Below are 27,868 nucleotides of genomic sequence, written 5' to 3' on the forward strand. Positions count from 1 at the left end.
CCCCCGCTTTACGAATCCCCCCGAGACTTTCAGGGAAGGAGCGGAGCGGAGCGCCCCACCTATTTTGAAAATTTCGCGAGGATTCGTCAATTGGCGCCAAAGTTATTCCAAATAGAATGTTGCGGATTTCCTATGGAAACACAATCCTAACTATAACTATCTACTGGCGACCGGCAGTAGATAATATATATATATATATATTCACTGAAAAAACCATGGGTTTCACACACGTTATAGTTAGGAATTAGCATTTAAAAAACCTTAGAAATTCAATGAAAAAACCAAAGGTTTCACACATGTTATAGTTAGCTGGACATTTCACTCGTAAAAAACCAATGAAATTCCCCCGTTATAGTTAGTTCAGCTAACTATAACTCGCGCGCCCGCAATGCACTACTGATGACGTCACATATTACATCACTCATGACATGGTCAGTGACATCACTCATGACATCACTGATGACATCTCAAATGACATCACTGATGACATCATCCAGTGAATGTGTGTTTTTCTGAAAATTAAATATGTTTTATATATGTATATCTCAAGGTCGATGGAAGAATAAATGAGTATATAAGTGTCTAAATTGATGATTTGTTTCTGAAAAATTGATTGTATAACTGACTGATTAAGTGTATCTTTTTGAATACATGGCTTAGTGAGTAATGTTTAAATGTGTAAATACCTGTATCAGTCTCTCACTTTGTATATAAGTGGCTGCATGGGTTGGTGATTAGCTACATGAGTGTCTATATAGGTTAATAGTTGGTTTTTTGAGTATCAGTATGAGTGTCTGAGTGTCTTCATGGTGCGGTGGGGGGTATTACGTAGTGCATAGATGCATGAATGAGTGACTCACTGTTTGTATGTGTTGAAGACAGCATGTGTGCAGGACTGTATGGGTGGATGAGTGTGTGCATGGGTGTGTTATTGAGTGAATGACTGTCTCAATAGTGTCTTCATAAGTAACTACATATGTTTTAAACTAGTATATGTGACTATTGGTGTTTATAAGTGAGTATATGTGAGAGTGAGACATTGGAAGAGTTCCTGTATGAATAAGTATGTGTTTCTATAAGTGATTGTTAAAAAGACTAAGTATGTGTAAGTTTCTGTAAAAGTAAGTGTGCTGGTGTGTGTATAACTGTATATGCAAGTAAATGGATGTTTGATTCTTTATTAGCATGAGTGACTATGTGTGTGAGTAACTCTATGGATGAGTGGGATTGTGTTACAGGATGTTTAGGTGTATGAGTACATATGATGTGTGAGTACATGTATGAGTGACTGTATAGGATTGTTGGTGGATGAGTGGATGTGTATGTGGATCTTAGAATTACTGAATAGGTTGTTGTAACTGTTATTGGTATGTCCATTGTTTTGAAAATTTTAGTCTCTATTTTTGAATGTTTGTATCAAAGGTTATATTAGGGTGAGAGGAGGTCTACCACTCTGTCACAAGGATAATGTCATCAGTGATGTCATTTGAGATGTCATCAGTGATGTCATGAGTGATGTCACTGACCATGTCATGAGTGATGTAATATGTGACGTCATCAGTAGTGCATTGCGGGCGCGCGAGTTATAGTTAGCTGAACTAACTATAACGGGGGAATTTCATTGGTTTTTTACGAGTGAAATGTCCAGCTAACTATAACATGTGTGAAACCTTTGGTTTTTTCATTGAATTTCAAAGGTTTTTTAAATGCTAATTCCTAACTATAACGTGTGTGAAACCCATGGTTTTTTCAGTGAATTTGCAAGGTTTTTTAAATGCTAATTTTTTTTTTTTTCTTCTTTTTTTTTTTACATATTTTTATTTTAATTTTCTATCCTATTTTGAAGACTATGGTTACATTTTTAAAATTCTACAATATGTTTTTTTTAACATATTTTATCAAATAAACAGGTAAAATTTATTAGCAATACATTTTTTTTGATTTTTTTATTTTTTTTTAGTACGCGTACCGTAAGCTTACGGTAAGCGTACGGTTTACGCAATGTCCGTAATTTATCTACGCTGTTTGCGTATAGTTACGCAATTTGCGTAGCCGCGCGTACTCCGCGTGGGGCGCTTACGCGTGTACGCTACACGCGCACGTTACGCGGAAGTGTCGGGGAGTGACTGTTATGCGCATGCGCGCAAGCGCGTGTCTTTTTTACGCGCATGCGTACTTTTGCCGTAAGCGTACCGTAAGCGTACGGTAGGTCATGTGATCATGAAACACAACTTTTGATTGGTTGAAACTACTTTCAGTTCTAGAACTCTCCTACACCACACCCATTCCTCTCATTTCTGCTTGTGATCCCTTAGGAGAAGGAGCTGGGTTGTCTTTGTGATACGATGGCAGAACAGCAGAGCTCTTCTGAGAGTGAGGCTAGCAACACTACCTTGAGGCAGAGAGCGAGGAAACAAAAGACCTCTTACGTATGGGAGTATTTTACTTTTCCAGAAGGCCAGCAAAAGGTAAATGCACCCTTAGTGACTTGCAAGCTGTGTAAGCGTGTACTTTCAAGAGGTAATCCTGACAGGAAGTATTCCTTTGGGAATCACACCATGATGAGACACCTTAAGGATGTACACAGAAGGACACATGCTCGACTTACTGAAGGTAACCCTTCAGTAAGTCAACCAAGCACATCCACAGCAGCTCAGCCTGGACCATCATCTGCAGAGCCGAGTCCTTCTTCTGCAGGTCAGGTGAGCCCTTCATCTGTGGGGGGAGCATCTCCTTTTTCTGGTCCTCTGGAAATTAACCCTCGGTTTGCGAGGGTTGAAGTACGGTGCGCCAATTGTCATGATCTAATTACTTATAGGCAGACCAGTATGTCCCTAGTGAACAATAAAATAGATCAGCACACTTGTCGTACCGTCTAATATTCCCATTCTTTCTTTCCTCTGTCCCTGCATGAACACAACGGCTCTTTTAAGAGCCAACCTTACCTTTCATCTATTTTTTATATATGTTTTTAAAAACGTTTTTTTTTTTTTTTTTACCGTACGCGTACGGTACGCCTACTTTTTTTTTTTTTTTTTAAAAACACTAAAAATCAATTATCACATTACAAGGTCCTTGAGAGACTACAATTAAAAACTGCAAATGTGATTGTAGAGAAGTGGAAAAAAGGGACCATGACATTATTGACTTACCATACCCACTCAAAAAAAGATTTATTCATTTAATTTATTTTTAATTGCTTTTAAAATGGTTCTAGTTTTCGAAAATGTTCTATCTCAATCTGAAAAAAAAGAAAAAAGTATTAATATTTAATAAAACATTTAATAATACAGTACACATATTTACATATTTTTCAAAAAATATGTTTGCCTTTTTTTTGCTGTTTTCAGAAAATATTGCATTTCACTATAAATTGTGAAAGCAATTGCATTCATCATTTAACAGCAGGCAAAAAAAAATTAACAATCTCAAAGATTGTTTTTAAAAAAGCCCACAATCTCTTTTTGCATAAACATAACTTTATAGAAATGCATAATATTCTTAAAAAATATCATCTAATATCAATACTTATTTCTTTAAAATACCGTCTGATATTTTTGTTTCAGAAGTATAATCACAATAATATATGTCAAATAACTCCACAATACATCTGGTTTTATTTCCTTTAGGCCAAATAGTAATTTTAAAATTCTTTTTTTGTTTAATTTCCAATGGTAATCCAATAAAAAACAAAAGTTTAAATTGTACAGATGTCACCGATTCTCTGTAACATTTTGGTTTCCGAAAGATTAATTAATAATTAAATAAGTCCACAATAGAATTGTTTACTTTTCCGCATGGCCAAATAGTAATTTTAAAAATCTTTTTTGAAAAAATTTCCAATGGCAATCCAATAACATTCCAAAATTTAAATTGTGCAGATGTTACCGATTTTTTCTAAATTTTTGGTTTTCCAAAGTTTCCTTAAAAAATGGAAAAATTCCACATTACAATTGGTTACCTTTCCATTAGGCCAAATTATAATTTGTTAAATCTTTTTATTTGTAAATTCCAAATGGTAATCCAATAAAATGGTAAAATTGTTTTGTCCAGATGTTGTCAAATCTCTCTAAAATTTAGGTTTCAGGAAGATTAGATAGGAATTTGCTAAATCAAAAGGCAAACGTTGCTTAAAAATCAATTGGGAATCATTACACAGTGTCCAGCCTTTTTCACATTTAAGATAAACTGTGTAATGACCAGAAGTTACAGTAGGTCCATCATGGAAAATTATTGCAACTGTCACAAAAGTTTTTCCTGAAATTGATAATTGCTGTCCTGTAAACTTCTTTATTAAAGTATCCAATTTTGAACCATCAGCTCTACATCGTTGCATCATTAAAATTACATACTGTCTGTATTCCTTTAAAATTAATGTTGAAAACATGTCAGATTTACACTCACCGCATTGCATGCTATGATTAGCATCTTTAACTAATTTAGCAAAAGTGACTGTTTTACTCTCTGGCAATGTTAAATAAATAAACCTTTCAGAATCAACATTAGAGCCACATATATTATAACAGTTTTCACAACTATGTTCCCATTTATAAGAGAGACCAAATAAATTTTCAATGTTAACCCTTCTTCTTCCAGTACCTGAAGAAAATAAATCAAGAATTCCTGTGCGTCTTGCTGTACATTTTGAGAAAACTGTGTTCGTCCTGAACATACATCTAAAACTTTTCTAATTTCAGTAGCACTTTCTATTTGAGTTTTATCATTACTCAGCTTTTCAAAAAGGAGACTCAGCACAGTACAGAATCTTTTTCCCTGATTTACTATTATCTGCTCTTGCAAACTTTCCAGATAAAATGCAACATTCAGCACTACATTAGCGTAGCAGTTGACACCAGAGCTATTTTCAAAATAACATCCTACAACCTGTTCTTCATTTTCCCTATTCTTTTTGCTTGCAATTACATCACTCCTCTTTTTTTTCCTCCTCTCTACATCTTCATTACAGATATTCTCATTTCGCCTTTTACGAGAAACTACACGTTTCTCCAACACAGGATACTGACCTAAATGAGGAGCATAGCTTCTTCTTAATCTATTATACTCCTTTACACAATTTGTATCAGCACTAACTTTTGAATCATCAAAGTCTATCATGAATAAACCTGATAATGTTTTCACTCGTGACAAAGCAACATATGCCATACCTTCTTTGAACAAAGTTGAACCAATGTTCACAAATGCACAATCTACAGTCAATCCTTGAGACTTGTGAATAGTTACAGCATATGCTAGCGAAAACGGAAACTGCTTCCTACGTACATATAAGTCTTTCACAAGCATGAAACGAACTGTACAACGACAAATGTCTTTAACTTCTATCTGATCAAATTTTATTTTTAAACATTCAATTCCATCTTTTTTCTGATAATTAATAAAACCCACAACTCTTCCCATAGCTCCATTAACTAAACCTTTTTCAACATCCAAATTTCTCCTTAAAAATACTCTACAGTTCATGCAAACATATAGATTTTTTTCTAATCCAGCTGTTTTGGAAATCTTCTTTCCTAGTGAATCCAATTTATTTTTCAGTGTGCCTGTTAATGTGACAGTAATTCTTCCATCCTCAATTTTGTCCACTGCTTCCAATTTCCTGATATCTTCCTTTTCCAATTTCAAAAGCTCCTCATTGAATATTGAGCATTCACGTAGAGTTGGCATTAAGCAGATGAGACTTTTGTTTTCTGCAATGTTCTTGTATATCTTCTCTGGAAATAAATTATGTAGCAGCCGAGTCTGTAATGCTTTTTTGGCAGCTTCTGTGAGTAGTCCAATCCTGATATCTTTTAGAATACTTCCATATTCTTCAACGTTTGCTTGCCTCATATTAGTTGTAAGTTCCTTGTACTCAAAGAAGGACCAAATATTTGTATTACCGATGCTTCCCAATGACTTCTTCGTGTCTTCATGTGTCAGTATTAAACACTGGTTGTCCTTTAACTGGAGTAAGTTGCAAAAGATCTCCAAAAACTATGACGTGTTTTCCTCCAAATAACACGTCATAGTCTGACTTCAGAATTTGCTGCATTCTTAAATGCACAAAGGCAAGCATTAAGTTCGATACCATGCTCACCTCATCAATAATGAGAACTTGCATCTTCTTCAATACTCTTGAAACTTCCAAGCATGCTTCTCCAGTTAGCTTGTTGTATTGTATTTTGTTCTCATGCTCCACTGGTAACATTAGCAAACGATGTAAAGTGATTCCTTTTATGTTATATGCTGCTAACCCAGTTGGAGCAGTAACCACACAAGACAAAGTAGAATCCGTTTTTTGCTGTAGGTAGCTTCTGATGACTTTTATTAGGAAACTTTTTCCAGTTCCAGCTTGTCCGCTTACATACATCCTGATTGGATGAAATGATGTGCATGAGCACTCTTTTTTTTCATGTAGAAATCCGTGATCAATTTTGTTTCTGATCTCTTCATAAATTTGTTGCTGCTCTTCGTTCAGTTGTCTTTCCAAATTTTGTAAGTCTATAAATTCTCCTTGAGCTTGATTCATAGCCGTTTCCACTTCATTCATGGCTATTGATGCTTCATTTTCAACGATTGGTTGTCCTAGGGGATCTTGACTGAGTGTTCCTGAACTTTGGCTGTCCTGAGAACTGTCTCTAGCTATTTCTGCTGCAATTGTAGTTTCCTGTTCAATTTCTTCATTTAACATTTGCAGATAAGTTGTGAATGTATTGCATTGTATGCTGTCTTTGCAAGCATTAAAAGAATCTTCATAGCTTTGAAATTCTCCCAGTAGTTCATCCTCTGTACGCCATGGTTTAAACAGCTGTAAAAGAGCCAAGTAGTAAAATTCCTTTTTGTCAGTAGTGTCGCAACTCAGCTTCCGGTTATTTATCAAACTTCCTTTTGTTTGCTTCACCAAACATCCTTCCTCACCAATGACTTTATATTTTCCATTGTTGATGTCTTCTGCGGCTTTCCGTGAATAAATGTAGTTCTGCAGCACTTCATAGAGACACATGTTCTCCAGATGATGACTTCTCTTTGGGTAATATGTGTCCAACATGTTTGATTTCAAAATATCTGTACTTTCTGGGTCATTCTCGGCCAAATAATCAATTTCTCCAACAGATTTCAGTACCCGATTTCTCATTGCTGCAAGGCCTAAACTTGCCCAAATTATTCTTCTTGATTTCGAGTAGAGACTTGCAGAAGATAACCTATCTGAACATTCGTAGGATCCAATTTCTCGATGCGATAACATCTTCAAACTGAAACTGTACAGCTTCTTACTGACAGTTTTCTCGTGAGAAATCTCTTCCCACATTTCCTTCAATTCTGTTTTTTCTGATTTCGTAATGTAAGACGTTACATATCGAGCAACAGCAATGGAATTGTCAGCTACATACTGTATATCCATGTTAGCGTTCCACATGGATAAAATCACTGGGTTGTAGTCATTTATATTTTTTGATTCTTCTTTTCTTTTAAGGTTGTAGGTATTCTTAGGTGATTTCTTGTGATAGTATGTCTCACAGATGACATAAAACTGTTAACTCTTCCATTTGAAAGAACAGGTCTAGGAAATCCAAATCGACATTTAGTGTAGTATTTATCTTTGCTCTTGTATTTCCGTCGACAGTATTTTCCACACCGATGACTTTGGAAACGTAAAACTTGCTCCTTTAACTTTTTCTCTTCTGTGCTTTTTGGTATAGCACATGTTGCATATTCTTCAATGTAAGATAACACTGCTTCATCAGTATCTGTTCCAAACTTTGGGGCATCCTTGATCCACAACAGCATATGAATATGAGGAGCACCTCTTGCCTGGTACTCTTTTCTCCAAAAGAAATCCACTACTTCTCCTAGAGGTGGATTTTTTTTATTGCAGATGAAGGACATCATAGCCTCAAATCTATGATTGAAATATCTGCAAACATTAACCGGATCCAATGAGCACAGTTCTCCTGCTGTCTTGTATTCGATGTTTTTAATGTTTGAATTTGCCTCTCGTAGAAAATCCAGTAAATCATCCCAAGCGTACTCGGCACAGCTTAGGGTAAGGAACCATGTTGGAGTTCCTAAATTCCGTAACATGCATTTTAATTCACCATGGCGTCGGTACCAATATTCATTTGTCCCACGCTGACAAGCCATCAGATTGATCAGTTGTGTTTCCAAATGATCATCTCGGTGCTGCACTTTCTCCATAAAATCCGTAGCAGACACATTTTGTAAATGTACTCCACTTTTTAAAATGTGATTTACTGCATAAGACAGTGCAGACAAGTCGCTTTCAAATAAAAGATGGAACAAATAAGGAATACTTTGTCGAAATCTGGGATCTTCAGCATATAGTCTTGTAGTCCGATACTCAGAAGCTGGAATCTGTTCCGGACGTTCATCGTATCGTCCTCCTTTTCCTTTAGGAAACAGCTGGGGAAAACATCGAGCTTCCAAGCTCTCCTCCCATACACTCACGGGAGTTCCTTTTGCTTTCTTCATCTGAAATAGATCAATATTGTCTCCCATAACTTCTTTTGAATGAAGAGGATGTATGCTAAAATGTTCATAAAGTTCTTCTTCCTTTGACTTGTCCACTTTTTCAATTTGTCCAGTTGGGGTTTCTGTGTCTTCTTGTAAATCTTCTTCTTCTTCTTCTTCTATATAAATTGATTCATACCATTTGTTATTCCTTTTCAAATACAAATTTGCTCTTTGTACTTTCCGTACATCTACCAGCTCCTGCCAAATCTTCTTATTCTTTGTAGGTACGCCATTAACCAGAATAATTAATGGTTCAGTTTCCAAAGTATCCGCATCAACAGTTTCCATATTTTTTTTCAAATCCAAGGGCAAATACACCACTCTACCTTTTAAACCTCTCAGTAAATCTGAAGGAGGTAATTTACCAGTTTTGGGCTCCATACGTACTATGGTCTGGAACGGATGAACACATTGAATGAGTATAGACTCATATGTATTTAATTCAGAAAGTTCAGCAGGAATAGCATCCAATTCTAAATTATTATGTACAGCTCTGGTCGGCATTCTATTTTCCTCTAACTTGTTGTAACAGTATTTACAAATACGCTGAACTTCACCCAATTCAAAACAATTTTCAAGAAATATATAGGTGGCAAAATCCTTCCACTTATAATTATCTTCATTTTCACTCTTTCTGTAGAGATCAACATACCTGGTTTGTTTTCTATAATGAGTTCTGCGGCAACAAATACAAGTAATATTTGGTCTTTCATTAGAGATTATTGCAAATTTTGTTATGTGATCATTAAATGTCTTACTTACCGAGGGTTCTACATTTTCTTCCACTTCTTCCTCATTTACTGTGTCCTTCTCTGCACTGTTTTGTTCAGGACCAAAGTAACAAAACTGAATTTCATCAACAACCTTCTCTACATCTGATACCGTTCCACGGAACAGAGCCCTATTCAATTCATCTAACTTTATTGCTGGACTTTTAGCAAAATACAACCGTCTCACAAACTTTCTCATTTCAGTATGATGAACAGCCAGCATCCTAAAATGATGGAAAACACTATTACACACTTTCTAGATAGACAAGCCAGAGAATGACCCTGCAAACCAGTATTCTCTCTCACTCTGCATGGATCTAGACTTTGAAGCACCTTAATCTTCTGTTTCACACTTTTTTTGCTATATTCTCTTAGAAACTCACGAAATTTAACAATAGATTCCTGATGCACAGTGCAAATACTACTACAATTCCAAGTGTACACTGGGGCTTTAGGACGTCTCCCCATAGCCTCATCCGCCATCACTTGTACCTCATCTCTTGGAACCATTATCTCCTTCTCCATTATGCAACCATTTTTCACTTCATAAGCACGACCTCTGGTGTCAACTGCATGCAGCAAACTATTACTTTGAAAATAACTCTCTTCATTAAAAAAAGGTTCACTACTTGAACTATGCATCCATTTTCCTAAAAACACTTTACAAAAGTTTGTTCTGTTCACTACTCTTTTCCTTTTGCTATGTGATTTCAGTACATTAACCATTTTGTCTAATGTACGCATCCTATTCAAAATTAAAATGAATAGTTTCCTTTTTAATTCTAATGCCTTTGCTGCAATGGCTTCAATTTCTTTTTTTCTCTTATGAAACTTTGCCTTTTGCTTATATTTCTTCACATCCTTTATCAAATTGGACATAACTCTCCTCTGAAACATTTTTCTACGTATCTCTTTAAACGCTGTTTTTCTGTTTAAGTTTATCTTTTTAGTTGCAGAAGGTATATTTGCATTAACTAAATTCTCAATTTTTTCCTGTCCTTTTCGATTGAAATCATTCTTTCCAGTACAGACATTTTGTACATTTTCCTTTTTTTGAATATGTTCCTTAGAAAATCTTTTGTTTGCTTACCAGAAGATTTTTTCTTCTTCCCAACATGAGCATCTTCAACTAACTTAGGTCCTCCAGTTGTCTTCAAATATAGGTTTTTTTTGTGGTCTGTTTTTTACTCTGGATTTTGTAGGCATCTTAAATTTTGTTCACTGCTCTTCAGCAATACCTGAAAAAAACTAAAAAAAAATTCCTTTATTTTATTTAAATATATTACTACATTTGTTTTCACATTAGTCACAAAACGAAATTTCTTTGCCAATTTGAAAGCACACTTACTGCTCTTTTTTTTGGCAAGTGATAAACACTTTTACAGACTTACACATTATGAATCCACTTTTCAGATTTTTTAAAAAGCACATGTCCAAACTGCTTTTTCAGACCATCACCATTTGTAACCTGGGTGACTGCCTACACTCCAGCAAGGGCAACCAGCCTTAGTGATGCTGAATGTATTTGCATTACTGACTGAAACCTCAAACCCCACTCACTTGTGAATACTGTGCATGATTCCACATGGTAAGTAGCTGGCTGGGTGCTAAGAGTCTGCTTCTGCACCAAAAAAAGGCTCCCCCTTTCCTTCTAATCCAACTGTGAAATCACCAGAGCAATACGCAATAAATCTATGCCTGTAATTCCTATTTACACACAGAGTCATGTTTTCACATTAGTCACAAAACGAAATTTCTTTGCCAATTTGAAAGCACACTTACTACTCTTTTTTTTGGCAAGTGATAAATACTTTTACAGACTGACACATTATGAATCCACTTTTCAGATTCTGAAAACAGCACATGTCCAAACAGCTTTTTGAGACCAGCAACATGTGTAACCTGGGTGACTGACTACACTCCAGCAAGGGCAACCAGCCTTAGTGATGCTGAATGTATTTGCATTACTGACTGAAACCTCAAACCCCACTCGCTTGTGAATACTGTGCATGATTCCACATGGTAAGTAGCTGGCTGTGTGCTAAGAGTCTGCTTCTGCACCAAAAAAAGGCTCCCCCTTTCCTTCTAATGCAACTGTGAAATCACCAGAGCAATACGCAATAAATCTCTGCCTGTAATTCCTATTTGCACACAGAGTCATGTTTTCACATTAGTCACAAAACGAAATTTCTTTGCCAATTTGAAAGCACACTTACTGCTCTTTTTTTTGGCAAGTGATAAACACTTTTACAGACTGACACATTATGAATCCACTTTTCAGATTTTTTTAAAAAGCACATGTCCAAACTGCTTTTTCAGACCAGCACCATTTGTAACCTGGGTGTCTGCCTACACTCCAGCAAGGGCAACCAGCCTTAGTGATGCTGAATGTGTTTGCATTACTGACTGAAACCTCAAACCCCACTCGCTTGTGAATACTGTGCATGATTCCACATGGTAAGTAGCTGGCTGTGTGCTAAGAGTCTGCTTCTGCACCAAAAAATGGCTCCCCCTTTCCATCTAATGCAACTGTGAAATCACCAGAGCAATACGCAATAAATCTCTGCCTGTAATTCCTATTTGCACACAGAGTCATGTTTTCACATTAGTCACAAAACGAAATTTCTTTGCCAATTTGAAAGCACACTTACTGCTCTTTTTGTTGGCAAGTGATAAACACTTTTACAGACTGACACATTATGAATCCACTTTTCAGATTTTTTAAAAAGCACATGTCCAAACTGCTTTTTCAGACCAGCACCATTTGTAACCTGGGTGTCTGCCTACACTCCAGCAAGGGCAACCAGCCTTAGTGATGCTGAATGTATTTGCATTACTGACTGAAACCTCAAACCCCACTCGCTTGTGAATACTGTGCATGATTCCACATGGTAAGCAGCTACCTGTGTGCTAAGAGTCAGCTTCTGCACCAAAAAATGGCTCCCCCTTTCCATCTAATGCAACTGTGAAATCACCAGAGCAATACGCAATAAATCTCTGCCTGTAATTCCTATTTGCACACAGAGTCATGTTTTCACATTAGTCACAAAACGAAATTTCTTTGCCAATTTGAAAGCACACTTACTGCTCTTTTTTTTGGCAAGTGATAAACACTTTTACAGACTGACACATTATGAATCCACTTTTCAGATTTTTTAAAAAGCACATGTCCAAACTGCTTTTTCAGACCAGCACCATTTGTAACCTGGGTGTCTGCCTACACTCCAGCAAGGGCAACCAGCCTTAGTGATGCTGAATGTATTTGCATTACTGACTGAAACCTCAAACCCCACTCGCTTGTGAATACTGTGCATGATTCCACATGGTAAGTAGCTGGCTGTGTGCTAAGAGTCTGCTTCTGCACCAAAAAATGGCTCCCCCTTTCCATCTAATGCAACTGTGAAATCACCAGAGCAATACGCAATAAATCTCTGCCTGTAATTCCTATTTGCACACAGAGTCATGTTTTCACATTAGTCACAAAACGAAATGTCTTTGCCAATTTGAAAGCACACTTACTGCTCTTTTTTTTGGCAAGTGATAAACACTTTTACAGACTGACACATTATGAATCCACTTTTCAGATTTTTAAAAAGCACATGTCCAAACTGCTTTTACAGACCAGCACCATTTGTAACCTGGGTGTCTGCCTACACTCCAGCAAGGGCAACCAGCCTTAGTGATGCTGAATGTATTTGCATTACTGACTGAAACCTCAAACCCCACTCGCTTGTGAATACTGTGCATGATTCCACATGGTAAGCAGCTACCTGTGTGCTAAGAGTCAGCTTCTGCACCAAAAAATGGCTCCCCCTTTCCATCTAATGCAACTGTGAAATCACCAGAGCAATACGCAATAAATCTCTGCCTGTAATTCCTATTTGCACACAGAGTCATGTTTTCACATTAGTCACAAAACGAAATTTCTTTGCCAATTTGAAAGCATACTTACTGCTCTTTTTTTTGGCAAGTGATAAACACTTTTACAGACTGACACATTATGAACCCACTTTTCAGATTTTTTAAAAAGCACATGTCCAAACTGCTTTTTCAGACCAGCACCATTTGTAACCTGGGTGTCTGCCTACACTCCAGCAAGGGCAACCAGCCTTAGTGATGCTGAATGTATTTGCATTACTGAGTCCAACCTCAAACCCTTAAACTATTCTTTTATTATACCAGTACACCTTAATTTATTGTGAAAACATAGTCCATATTATTTTACTTGTTCCTCACATTTAAATTTCTCCCAAAACAGAAAATAATAAACACAACTTCAACAAAAAGAATTGCATTTCTATTATTCATTTCTTAATTTACCATATACATCCCCTCTCAAACTCTAAACTCACCTTTAAAATTAGTTAGTTGTGAAAGAAATGTGGCACTCAAACAGCAGATTATCAGAGCCAGGATCTCTGTTCTTTACACCTCTCTCCTCTCAGCAGAACCAGATAATGGCAAACTTTCCCTCTCTTTTTCCACACATATACATGTTAGTTTCAAATCTTAGTGCTTGCCCCTTTTTTTCAAATGTAATCACACATTTCTATTGGTTGAAAACCAACCCTTTTCCAAAAGTACCCTTCCCCCAACTTGACTTCTGCCTAGTACCCTTCCCCCAACTTGACTTCTGCCTGCTACCATAGCAACAGCTCATGGAACACTGCTGTGTGGAGTCAGGTCAGAAGTTCGCCAAACAATGTTTCAATTCCACAGAGCAAGAGTGCTTGACTTTTCAAACCTAACAGCAAATCCATAGTACTGTTCTTTGGTAACACATTTTTCTGTACCAATACAAAACATGCTTCTATTAATTTACACATACAGCCTAGGTTTTATTCTAGAATGGTATGAAACAGCCAATCAGTTCTTTTTTTTATCAAAAAAATATGTATGCCTCCATTTCCAAACTGTCTTTCTTTTCATATTGCCATTCTACTGAATTACACCTCCTGAGTGCATCCAGTTCTCCTTTGAAGATGTTCACAGTGTGGATTGTAGGGCACAGCTATGTCTTCTGGAGTGAAAAGTTTGCAGAGAAAACAGGTATGGTGAGAGACCTTGCTTTGCCAAATGTAGACATTAAATGGATTGGTCAGAGAGGGTTAAAGTGGCACCAATTGATGCCATTGGTGAAATCCTTCATGCACATCCAACACCCTGACCTCATAATAGTGCACTGTGGTGGCAATGACCTAGGCACTTTGACTGGGGTAGGTCTGGAAATGCTTATGAAGGACACCTTTGCACAACTGTTTTCACTTTTCCCTAAAACTGCCTTTGTGTTTTCTAACATATGCCAAAGGCAAAAATGGAACTGGTCCAATCATTTCTGTCCGCAGATTGACAAAGCAAGAAAGCACGTCAACAAATCTGTTTCTGCTTTCCTCCGTGACTATGGTATGGGTTCCATTTACCACAACAACTTGCGTTATGACATGCAAGACATTTATAGAGGAGATGGTGTGCACTTCAATGATGAAGGGAACAGAGTCTTCCTCTTGAACCTTAGACTCTGCATCGGTACTTACTTGTAGGTACCACAAAAAAATCACTTCATAAACACAACGGCTCTTTTTAGAGCCCCCTAATATCTAAACACTTAAATCTGATTTTCATTTCTTTTTTTATTTTTATTTTTACCGTACGCTTACCGTACGCGTACCCCGTGATTTTTTTTAAAATCAATAAATGTTTTCTTTGTACTTTTCTGTCCTTCTTTGACCCCCTTACAAATGTTAGGGGGTCTGTAACTCTCCTCCTTGCCCCCTTTTCTTGTTATCACTCTTTTTTTTCTGAGTGAAACACACGAAATGGCGGCCGCCGCTTCCTGGTTTCGACCGATTCGAATGTTTACTAAGATCTAAGAGCCAATCAGAATCGCGCTCGCGCACGCCACCGTACGCGTACGGTAAGCGTACCGTAAGCGCACCGTAAGCTGGCTCAGATATATATATTGATTTAAAGGCTATTTTCTCAGAATCTACTGAACAGATTTACACCAAACCTACAAAAGGCACTTCCTTGACCTGAGGACTACCTCTCTGCCAAATTTCTAGTAATTCTGTTCAGCCGTTCGGGCTGTAGCCCTGTCTAAAGGTCCTATGGAAAAATGCATGGGAAAAACGCGTTTTGGGACCCCCCTTTTATCTCAGCCCCCGCTTGACGAATCCCCCCGAGACTTTCAGGGAAGGAGCGGAGCGTAGCGCCCCACCTATTTTGAAATATTCGCAAGGATTCGTCCACCGGCGCCAAAGTTATTCAAAATAGAATGTTGTGGATTTCCTATGGAAACGTGGTCCTAACTATAACTACCTACTGGCGACCGCCAGTAGGTAATATATATATATATATATATATATATATATATATATATATACATATATATATACATCACTAATACAGCCAATCAAACGCACACATATATAATATATAAAATGTGTGCTATTTTTTTCATTTTTATTTTCCATAATAAAAGTATAAACATTTTAAGGTATTTTTAATTACTTACATATTGTTTTAGCGGTTTATTTTGACTTTACATTAATTATTTAAAATGTATTATATTTATTTTTAAATATATCGTTTTTTATAAATAACAAATATTGCTATAAACAGATAGACAGACAGACAGACAGACAGATAGATATATAGATAGATAGATAGATAGATAGATAGATAGATAGATAGATAGATAGATAGATAGATAGATAGATAGATAGATAGATAGATAGATAGATAGATAGATAGATAGATAGATAGATAGATAGATAGATAGATAGATAGATAAATAGATAGATTGATTGATAGATAGATAGATATCCGGACTTCTAAAGTGTATAACCACTGTTTAGCATTTTGAAAGAAATCTCAATGACCCATGTCAGAAATTGGCTTATTAATTTGCGAAGGAGGCACCCCTACTAATTATTAAAGAAAATGTGCTCAGTCCACAACCCAGTTCATTGACAAACTTTCATTAAACCTTGATATCTGTGACACGCGCAGCAGGTAGTTCTCCAGGAAATGGGTTATATTCTCTGGAAAATTCCCAAAAACATATGTTAAGGAGTACAACAGAAAACCATTTTGAAACCAATTTTGAAATCTCGAGGAAAAAAAATTCACAAAAAAATAAAAATTTAATTTGGTAATAAGACTTTTAAGTTTTTAAAGTGTAAAGCCTATGTTAACTAATGACAACTATCAATCTAATTGCGCTATTGGACCACAATAAAAACAAGGAAAGGTGGGTCATGCGTTTCTTTAATATGTATCTAGCCCTAAATGTATACATTAAACACCCATCCCTGCGGCACACTGAGGGTTGACTTATCTAATATATAAAATTCCATGTGCCTTCGTGGTTGTCTTAAATCTGTAGCCTAGAGAGGTCACAGTGCTGTTCTCTAAAGCAATACACTTTTGTGAATTACTTTCGACAAGCACTGCGGCCAGCATATAAAGTTTAGCTTCCACTATAATGGTGCTTGTTTGGTGTCAACTTATCCAAGCCACAACGAAAAGTGAAACAAGCCAATTTGGTGCAGCATATTTTAAAGTGCATGTTTATCCGAAAAACACACATTCTCCCACATTAGCTGGCATTGTCTTACACATACGGAACGAGTATTAAGAATAGGTCAACATAGATGGCAAACATCACAAGAGATCATTCAGAAAACGGTGATTTGCTTCAATTCCTGAAAGGTTTGCAAGAGGTAAATATTTCCAAAGTGAAATTTAGTCATTGAATATAAGGGTTTGCTGTAAATGAAGGCTTATTTTACAAATAGTCATATGAACAAATACTTTATATAAATGTACAATGTAGCTGACATGTAATCTTCATTAACATAATTTCCGCTGTGTCAGCACAGAATGAAAAAAATCTTTTGATCAACAAATTCCAAGACCTGAACACCTCCTATGTGTTGAAAGGATTCAACAGTTCATTCCAGCTTGTTCAAATTATTTCTACTTGTTAAAACGGTGTAATTACTCTTAATTAGTGGGACATTTCTATTTTTATTAGAAATATTGTGCAGCATTTTTATCAAGTGTAGGTGTACTATGCACTTTATTACAAAACCTTGCAGGGTGAACCACAAACTCACTAAATAAACATGTACTTAACCCTGGGTAGCTCGGCACAAAAAGCAGTCAGGCTTAACTTAGAGTCAATGAGTAAAGTAGTTATGCAGCACACAAACAGTAACAGAGCAAAAACACAATACAAGCAAAACCAAATTAGAAGAATAGAGTAAATATTAATAAAATATTTAACACCAATTCAATAAATACCCAATCAGTAGAATCAGAGTTATGAACTTTTTAAGCTTTAAGTAAAACTAGTGCTTAAAAGAGCAATGCTCCAACCGGGGACATATAGTTGTGCGAGACGGTGTAAAAGTCGAAAAATACATCTGACAGTGATGGAGAGCTTCGGATACAAGACATGGTTTGGGCCCAGTTAGCGCTTACCTTTGGAGTTGGAAAAGATTCTGAGAAAAGTATTCTGAGAAGGTCAAGTTCGGCTGAGCAAGGCTGTAGGAGGTGTCTGAAGAGGGAGCGTCATCTTCGGATAGCCATGGGCTGAAGCTGAGGTGAAGATTTCTACGTTTGGACTAAGTCTCTGAAATGGAATTCGAAAATTCCCTGAGGGACGAGGCAGTGGGCTGTTGCTGAAGACACTTCCCTGAGGTTGGATACCCCATATGACGAAGCACTGCTGAAAAGGATTTGTTACTGTGTAGAAGAACAGTCGGAGAAGCCACAAAGTCAATCCGACAGACGACACACCTCCAGCAGATAAGGGAGCAGGTTGGTCCCAGCCTCCTCCTGGTTCTGGGAGCAATTTCTAGCCAACAATGTTTTAAGACCCCAACTTTGGATTTTAGTTCTCTAGGCACATTTAGTGCCCCTTCCAAGGGTCCAAGACAATAGGGACACCATTTGGAGGGTCTGGACTTGATCAGGCTTGGTCCAGATGAGGGTTCAAGATAGAGGAAGCTTTTTTGTCCCTTTGGCTCTGAACAGGAGGCCAGCAAAGTAGCCCTTGTGAGTCACTCTTGACATCCTGCAACAGATGTAGATCCAGTCCTTGTACTCAGGCAGAAAGCAGTACAACAGCAGTACAACAAGGCAGCAATCCAGCAGCTCAGCAGTCTTTCAGAGCAGTAGTCCAGTAGAGTAGCAGTCCTTCCAACAGCACAGCATTCCTTCTCCCTGGCAGTCTACCCAAAGGTCCAAATGTGTACTGAAAAGTGGGTTTAAAGGTCATATTCTTATACCTAGGTGCCCTTCTTCTGGAAGGTCAGAGAATCTTCTGGAAAGGTTCTTTAAAGTGCATGGAATTTCTTGACTCCCCTGCCCTGGCTTCAACCTAGCAGCAGTGACAATATAGGGCCTTTAGGCCCTTTGTGTGAAGGCAGAGCACAGGCTATTCAGTTACAAGTAAGGCAGTGCTCTGCCCCCCCTATCCTGCCAGCAGACGGACCATTGAGGCACACCTAATCCCTCTATTGTGTGACTGTCTGGGAGGAACTCACAAAATCTAACTGTCAGCTGCACCCAGTCATGAGACCCAAGACAAGCTTCTAAGCAAAAACGGGTTAAAAGCAGGAAAATGCCAACATTCTAAAATGGCATTTTCAAAATTATAATGAAAAATCAGACTTGACCATTAAAGAAGGTTTATCATTAAAATGTCATAGATACTAAACATGACATGGTTACCTGTACCCATTTGGAAATTACAGTGTTTTAAATGTAATAAGACTTCGCCAACCTTATCCTATGGATGGGGAAGACCTCACAGTATATGTCCAACCTTTTGATTACACAACACCCTGAACTATGGGCTGCTGAGGTTCTATCTTAAGGTGTTTATATGAAATAAGAGGGGAGTTTAAGGTTTGACAAGGAGGATTTAATGCCAAGTCAACATCGCAGTTTTGAGCTGCATTCAGGCTGCAATAGCAGACCTGGAATATGTTTTAAAGTGCTGCGTAAGTGAGTGCCACAATCAGTGCTCCAGGCCCATTAGTACCATTTAATTGACATGGCCTGGGTTATATTGTATACTACTCTACAAGGGACTTACAAGTAAATGAAATATGCCAATTAGATGTATGCCAATAAAACCATCTTTAGGGGAGTGAGCACAAAAGCTTAAGCAGTGGTTAGCGTTGTTAAAGTGCACAAAGTCCTAAGGCCAAGAAAAATGAATTCAGCAAAAAATGAGGGAAAAGCCATACGTTTGAGGGTGTCCCTTAAGAGAGGGTCAGGTCCAACACATTGTAAGTAATTTAAAATCATATTTATAATAAAGTCCATTGTGCTGCTTACAGGAGAAGTTATTCATAGAACGATAATGCCAAATGTTTTTATTTGAAGTCAACAGAAAACAAGGACACTGAGTTAAGACTGAGAGGATCTTCCTTCTAACGCTTAAATTTGTTTGCATTATAATCTGTTTCTGACGTCTGAAGCAGCATTATGATGACGTTTTCTATGCTAGTGCAGAAGTAGAATGTGAGCTCTTTTTTGGTGACTTTGGCACATACGTTAGCTGGAAATATGTCTATATTAGTGTATGTTTTCATAACAATAAAGGTGGGAAAAACAAGGCAGTAATTGCCACATTTTACACCCGTGCTCTGTTGCACTAACTCTGAGATATTTCTGTGATGATTTACTAACTTTTTCACCAGGTATGCATCACAAAAGTGGGAGAAACTGCTGTAAAGTGTTGTTTTGGGATTTAAATTGTAGCACAAGTCCTGATTTTTATTGGAAAGCAGCACTAAAATATTGTGAATTGGTGCTTGTGCTTCTTTGAGCACTGTAGGGTATGTTTTTCTAATATTTGTTTATTGAATAGCTTGCTGTTACAGTACACATGCTCCAATGGGGAGCCATCAGCATCTACATAGCATGAAACAACACAAGCATTTTTAAGTAGGAAATGCAGCAGAGAAATGCAGTGCTAAACAAAACAATGATAAACAAAAAGCTCCTGATAGCCAACTACCCCCTCACTCCAACCCCTCCCGGCACTTAAAAAGCTGTGGCACCATATAAACAAAAAAAATCTTGAGCATTATCTACACACATGTATAATAATGAAAACATGTGAGTCTACTTGCATCAATTCCCACTGAAATCTTTAGGATGAGAAGGCTCTGGCAGGTCCTCCGCATAGGTCTCCAATTGCTCCCTGCAGAAGGTTAGGTCACGGACGCATTTCCGAACTGTAGGGAGGCTCTTAGTGCCCCAGCATTGTGCCACAGCCCGCTTGGCCAGTAATGTTGCCACAGCAACCAGTCACCAGTTACACGGTTTCAGAGACTTCACGTACCCCAGCAGGCATACCTCCAGCACACACCGCACTTGTTCCAACACCACTTCCATCATCACACTCAACACTTTAACCCAGAAGGCAGCTATCCCTGCGCACTGCCACGATAGATGCAAAAAATCATCATCTGCTTGTCCACACCACAGGCAGGTGCGGGGCATAAAGGTAGTCTAGCTGTGCCCTTGTAGCAAGGGCCTGCCAGGCCCAGACAGTACATACTACTGGGTTAATCTCTGCCCGAGGGCCACCACCCCCACCAGAGAGGGATGCTGCCACAAGTGGCAGCCGGAGAATTGCATCAACCTCTATCGCTGTGTAGGGTAGGAACCACTGCGGATAAAACCAATAATGTGTGAATTGCACTTGGGTGCACAAATAGTAGAGATGCATGTCCGGTGCCTCAAAGTTGCCACCGTCAAATGGTTGCACAAGAGTGTTCCAGCTGCATTGAGGCTTTTTACCCCCCCAGACGAACGACAATAGAGCGGACTGTAACATTTCAAAGAGAGAGAGATTCAGACGAATAGGAATATTCACAAATAGTTACAATAATTTGGGTTAAATGGTCATTTTTATCACCGCAATGCGGTCCGCAAGCGAGAGAGGCAGCCGGGCCCAGTGCTCAGCCTTGTCTGTGATATCCAGTAACATTAGTAGATAAGTAGGGTCCCATATTATCTTCGTAATTTTGTTCAAAAAATCCTTAGTGTCTTTGATATAAGATTGAAGTTGTACCACAAAAGAAAATAAGAAATGATCAATAAACATTGATAGGTGCTCTGTCAAACTGTTCAAGGAAGAAACAATCGGTCTGCCCGGGGGATCTACACTGTCCTTATGCAGTTTCGGGATGTGATAAAAGGTGGGTACCACCGGATTGTTACTGCGAAGAAACATGTGTTCTTGTGTTCAACATTGATTTGTCATACCACTTGCGTATTAATTCATCATACAATTTGACGCTGTTTTGATAAACATTACTGGTTGATTTTTCATAATATTTTAATCCGAAAGTTGGTGTAGGGCCTTTTTGCAGTACTGTTCCCTGGTTTGAAGAACTACGTTGCCACCTTTATCAGAAGGTTTAATTATTATTGACACATCCTTCATTAAATTTTGCAATGCTGTCTATTCCGCAATTGTTATATTGCTTCTTATTTGGTGCCCGGTCTTCTTTGACCTAAATTTTAATAAGTCATTGACCATGGCCTCCGAGAAGACATCAATGGCATCTAATGGCATTTGAGGATTGAAAAGAGATGTAGGCTTAAATGGACTCTCTTCTCTTTCTTGTTCAAGCTGCCACGTATTTCTGACACAATAAATCTGTCAGCCTGAAAGGACGCCGAAGCTGTGGGCTCTTCCTTTTTTTCATATATATATATATATATATATATATATATCCATGCTCGTGCTTGGTTGGTCGTTAAATTTTAAGCAGGGACTGTCGGAGGTGCAATTTTCCACTACCAGCCCTGAAGAGAGGATTGCCTCGAAACGCGTCGGCGTACGTGGTGGGAACAGCTAAGCGCAGAGAGACGTTTTCCTTTCCGCTTAATAAAGGTGCCTTGCTTGGAACATCTTGGTGTTTTTCGAGTGCTTTTCAATTTAACGACCAACCAAGCACGAGCATGGATTTATTGGCGGCGGTCGTGCCGTCGAAGAGCACCACCCCGAGAACCTGGGGGCCCCGGGGGCTGACATCTGCCGGCCTTCAATTGGGGATCAGCATCAAGGAATTGAGGGATCACGTCGATCTGCCGGGGCTCATTGGGGGCTCCGTTCAGCTGAAATGGCACTCTTATTCAAAGCCGACACTACATTTCCCATAACACTTTGCTTATTGCACAGGTGGCAAACGATCATGTGGCATGTCACAAGGTGCTTTTAAGCAGGGACTGTCGGAGGTGCAATTTTCCACTACCAGCCCTGAAGAGAGGATTGCCTCGAAACGCGTCGGCGTACGTGGTGGGAACAGCTAAGCGCAGAGAGACGTTTTCCTTTCCGCTTAATAAAGGTGCCTTGCTTGGAACATCTTGGTGTTTTTCGAGTGCTTTTCAATTTAACGACCAACCAAGCACGAGCATGGATTTATTGGCGGCGGTCGTGCCGTCGAAGAGCACCACCCCGAGAACCTGGGGGCCCCGGGGGCTGACATCTGCCGGCCTTCAATTGGGGATCAGCATCAAGGAATTGAGGGATCACGTCGATCTGCCGGGGCTCATTGGGGGCTCCGTTCAGCTGAAATGGCACTCTTATTCAAAGCCGACACTACATTTCCCATAACACTTTGCTTATTGCACAGGTGGCAAACGATCATGTGGCATGTCACAAGGTGCTTTTAAGCAGGGACTGTCGGAGGTGCAATTTTCCACTACCAGCCCTGAAGAGAGGATTGCCTCGAAACGCGTCGGCGTACGTGGTGGGAACAGCTAAGCGCAGAGAGACGTTTTCCTTTCCGCTTAATAAAGGTGCCTTGCTTGGAACATCTTGGTGTTTTTCGAGTGCTTTTCAATTTAACGACCAACCAAGCACGAGCATGGATTTATTGGCGGCGGTCGTGCCGTCGAAGAGCACCACCCCGAGAACCTGGGGGCCCCGGGGGCTGACATCTGCCGGCCTTCAATTGGGGATCAGCATCAAGGAATTGAGGGATCACGTCGATCTGCCGGGGCTCATTGGGGGCTCCGTTCAGCTGATATGGCACTCTTATTCAAAGCCGACACTACATTTCCCATAACACTTTGCTTATTGCACAGGTGGCAAACGATCATGTGGCATGTCACAAGGTGCTTTTAAGCAGGGACTGTCGGAGGTGCAATTTTCCACTACCAGCCCTGAAGAGAGGATTGCCTCGAAACGCGTCGGCGTACGTGGTGGGAACAGCTAAGCGCAGAGAGACGTTTTCCTTTCCGCTTAATAAAGGTGCCTTGCTTGGAACATCTTGGTGTTTTTCGAGTGCTTTTCAATTTAACGACCAACCAAGCACGAGCATGGATTTATTGGCGGCGGTCGTGCCGTCGAAGAGCACCACCCCGAGAACCTGGGGGCCCCGGGGGCTGACATCTGCCGGCCTTCAATTGGGGATCAGCATCAAGGAATTGAGGGATCACGTCGATCTGCCGGGGCTCATTGGGGGCTCCGTTCAGCTGAAATGGCACTCTTATTCAAAGCCGACACTACATTTCCCATAACACTTTGCTTATTGCACAGGTGGCAAACGATCATGTGGCATGTCACAAGGTGCTTTTAAGCAGGGACTGTCGGAGGTGCAATTTTCCACTACCAGCCCTGAAGAGAGGATTGCCTCGAAACGCGTCGGCGTACGTGGTGGGAACAGCTAAGCGCAGAGAGACGTTTTCCTTTCCGCTTAATAAAGGTGCCTTGCTTGGAACATCTTGGTGTTTTTCGAGTGCTTTTCAATTTAACGACCAACCAAGCACGAGCATGGATATATATATATATATATATATATATATATATATATATATATATATATATATATATATTCAGTGAAAAAACCATAGGTTTCGCACACGTTATAGTTAGGAATTAGCATTTAAAAAACCTTGCAAATTTACTGAAAAAACCATAGGTTTCACACACGTTATAGTTAGCTGGACATTTCTCTCGTAAAAAAACATTGAAATTCCCCCGTTATAGTTAGTTCAGCTAACTATAACTCGCGCGCCCGCAATGCACTGCTGATGACGTCACATATTACATCACTCATGACATGGTCAGTGACATCACTCATGACATCACTGATGACATCTCAAATGACATCACTGATGACATCATCTATGTCATAGAGTGGCAGACCTCCTCTCCCCCTAATATAACCTTTAATACACACATTCAAAAATAGAAACTAAAATGTTCAAAACAATGGACATACCAATATCAGTTACAACAACCTATTCAGTAATTCTAAGATCCACATACACATCCACTCATTCACCAACAGTCCTATACAGTCACTCATACATGTACTCACTCATCATATGCACTCATACACCTATACATCCTGTTACACAACGCCACTCATCCATAGAGTTACTCACACACATAGTCACTCATGCTAATAAAGAATCAAACATCCATTTACTTGCATATACAGTTATACACACACCACCACACTTACTTCTACAGAAACTTACACATACTTAGTCTTTTAAACAATCACTTATTTAAACACATACTTATTCATACAGGAACTCTTTCAATCTCTCACTCTCACATATACTCACTTATATACACCAATAGTCACATATACTAGTTTGAAACATATGTAGTTACTCATAAAGACACTATTGAGACAGTCATTCACTCACTAACACACCCATGCACACACTCATCCACCAATACAGTCCTGCACACATGCTGTCTTCAACACATACAAACAGTGAGTCACTCATTCATGCACTTATGCACTACGTAATACCCCCACCGAACCATACAGACACTCAGACACTCATTCTGATACACAAAAAACCATGTATTCACTAAGATACACTTAATCAGTCAGTTATACAATCTATTTTTCAAAAACAAATCATCCATTTAGACACTTATATACCCATTTATTCTTCCATCGACCTTGAGATATACATATATAAAACATGTAATTTTCAGAAAAACACACATTCACTGGATGATGTCATCAGTGATGTCATCAGTGATGTCATTTGAGATGTCATCAGTGATGTCATCAGTGATGTCATGAGTGATGTCACTGACCATGACATGAGTGATGTAATATGTGACGTCATCAGCAGTGCATTGCGGGCGCGCAAGTTATAGTTAGCTGAACTGACTATAACAGGGGAATTTCAATGGTTTTGTATGAGTGAAAAGTCCAGCTAACTATAACGCCCCTGAAACCTATGGTTTTTTCAGTGAATTTCTAAGGTTTTTTAAATGCTAATTCCTAACTATAACGTGCCTGAAACCTATGGTTTTTCAGTGAATTTCAAAGGTTTTTTAAATGCTAATTTCTAACTATGGCTACAGAGATAGGACACGTGAAGAAAGAAGAAAAAACGCACAGAAAGAAAAAAAGGTAATGCAGAAAGAAGCAACAGAAGTCCTCAAAGATGAAGAAAAGTGCAGGAAGAAGGATAACGTGCAGAAAGAACAAACAGAAGAACAGAAAGAAGCCTTGTTGCAAAATCATCCTGTATCCTCAACTTTTTCAGATGGATACTGGTGTTAACTGAGTCTGACTAACCAGTCCTAGAGCCAGTGCTATGTTAAAAGACACTCAGAATACAGTGAAAACACCTACATACACTAGGTAAAACTATGCGTTGGGGTCCCCCTGTGATCAGCATGACCTCCTCTGTAAGCCCCTAGTATATAATAGGGCAGGTGATTAAAACTACCTCTTAAAATGCGCCACTGGGCGTGTTTGCACACGTCATCTCAGGCCCCGTCCCCTCACTTCCCCACTGTGTAAACAAGCCCTGTGGCCGTTTTAAGTTGGGAGATTAAGTCCCCTTGAATCCTGAGGGTCCCTAGGGTCCAACTAGACCACTAGGTACCTCCAGTAAGCGCCACAGAGCTGCGTTGCAGAGAGATGTAAAAAGGGGCACGGCCTAGACCACCTCTCTGTAACGCAGCGCAGTGGTGCTTACTGGAAGCACCTGGTGGGGGCACTCAGGATTGAAGGGGAATTATTACCCCAACTTAAAACGCGCCACAGGGCGTGTTTGCACACGTTAACTCAGGCCCCGTCCCCTCCCTTCACCACTGTGTAAACACGCCCTGTGGCCGTTTTTAGTTGAGAGATTAAGTTCATTTGAATCCTGAGCGTCCCTAGGGTCCAACTAGCCCACTAGGTACCTCCAGTAAGCGCCACAGAGCTGCATTGCAGAGAGGTGTAAAAAGGGGCACGGCCTGCACCACCTCTCTGCAACGTAGAGCAGTGGCGCTTACTGGAAGCCCCTGGTGGGCTAGTTGGCCCCCAGGGTCCATCAGGATTGAAAGGGAATTATTTCCCCAACTTAAAACGTGCCACAGGGCGTGTTTGCACATGTCACCTCAGGCCCCGTCCCCTCCCTTCACCACTGTGTAAACGCTCCCTGTGGCCGTTCTAAGTTGAGAGATTAAGTCCCCTTGAATCCTAAGGGTCCCTAGGGTCAAACTAGCCCACTAAGTTCCCCCAGTAAGCGCCACAGAGCTGCGTTGCATAGAGGTGTAAAAAGGGCCATGGCCTCAGAACACCTGTCTGCCACGCAGCTCCCTGGCGCATACTGGAGATACCTGTTCGTCTAGTTGGCCCTCAGGGACCCTCAGTATTGAAGGGAAATTAATTCCCCAACTTACAAATGGCCAGGGGGTGCATTTGCAGAGTGCTGCTAGGAGGGGGCGTGGCCTCCGTCGCGATGCCGTTCTTTTATTTATTTTTTTAAGAAGGAGGGCTGTGTGGCACCCCTTCTTTTTCTAATTTACTGACCCTGGGGACCCCATCCCCCAGGGCCTGCACCCTAATTTTTTTGTTTAAAAAAAAAATTTGGCCCTCCCAAGGCCTTAATCGGCCCCGGGGACCCCAACCCCCGGGTCAAGGCCTTTTTTTTTTTATTCTTTAGGAGGGGGCTGCTTTGCCCCCCTCCTCAGGCCACTTATGGCCCCGGGCACCCCATCCCCCCAGGGCCGGCCTTTGTATTTTATTATTTTTAAAAAATATATATTTATAGAAACACTTAGGACATGCTGGACAAACCGTATGTACCTATCACCATGACAATTTGCGTGATAATCATTAAAAGGCAATTATGCATAGAATGAATCCACATGGAATGTATTTACAGCGCTAGTGAAGCTCTGACGTGTCTGACGCCCTACCGTGCCTAATCCCGGCGCCCACGCCGGTGGGTACTCTCCAAGTAGACACCCTTGTCGTTTATTTATACAAACATGGGTAGCTATTGACGGGCACATTTAATATACACGCACACCAAGCCATTCAAAGGGGATTCCACAAAAATTCGACCAAACTATGCAAGAAACCCCCCTCACGGTTAATAAAACACACATCCACCGCCGGATGTGTAATACTTTTTATTTTACTCTCTGGAAAGGAGACAAACCTCACTTGAGAGTCACAGTGTGCTCCTGGCTGAGCCCAATGCTGTGTTACACCCACCAGTGCCCACCGAGTGCCTCACACCTCTGTGTTGATTCCACCAGCTAGTGCGTATGC

The sequence above is a fragment of the Triturus cristatus genome, chromosome 5_2 (assembly GCF_964204655.1).
Source record: "Triturus cristatus chromosome 5_2, aTriCri1.1, whole genome shotgun sequence".
Lineage (NCBI taxonomy): Eukaryota > Metazoa > Chordata > Amphibia > Caudata > Salamandridae > Triturus > Triturus cristatus.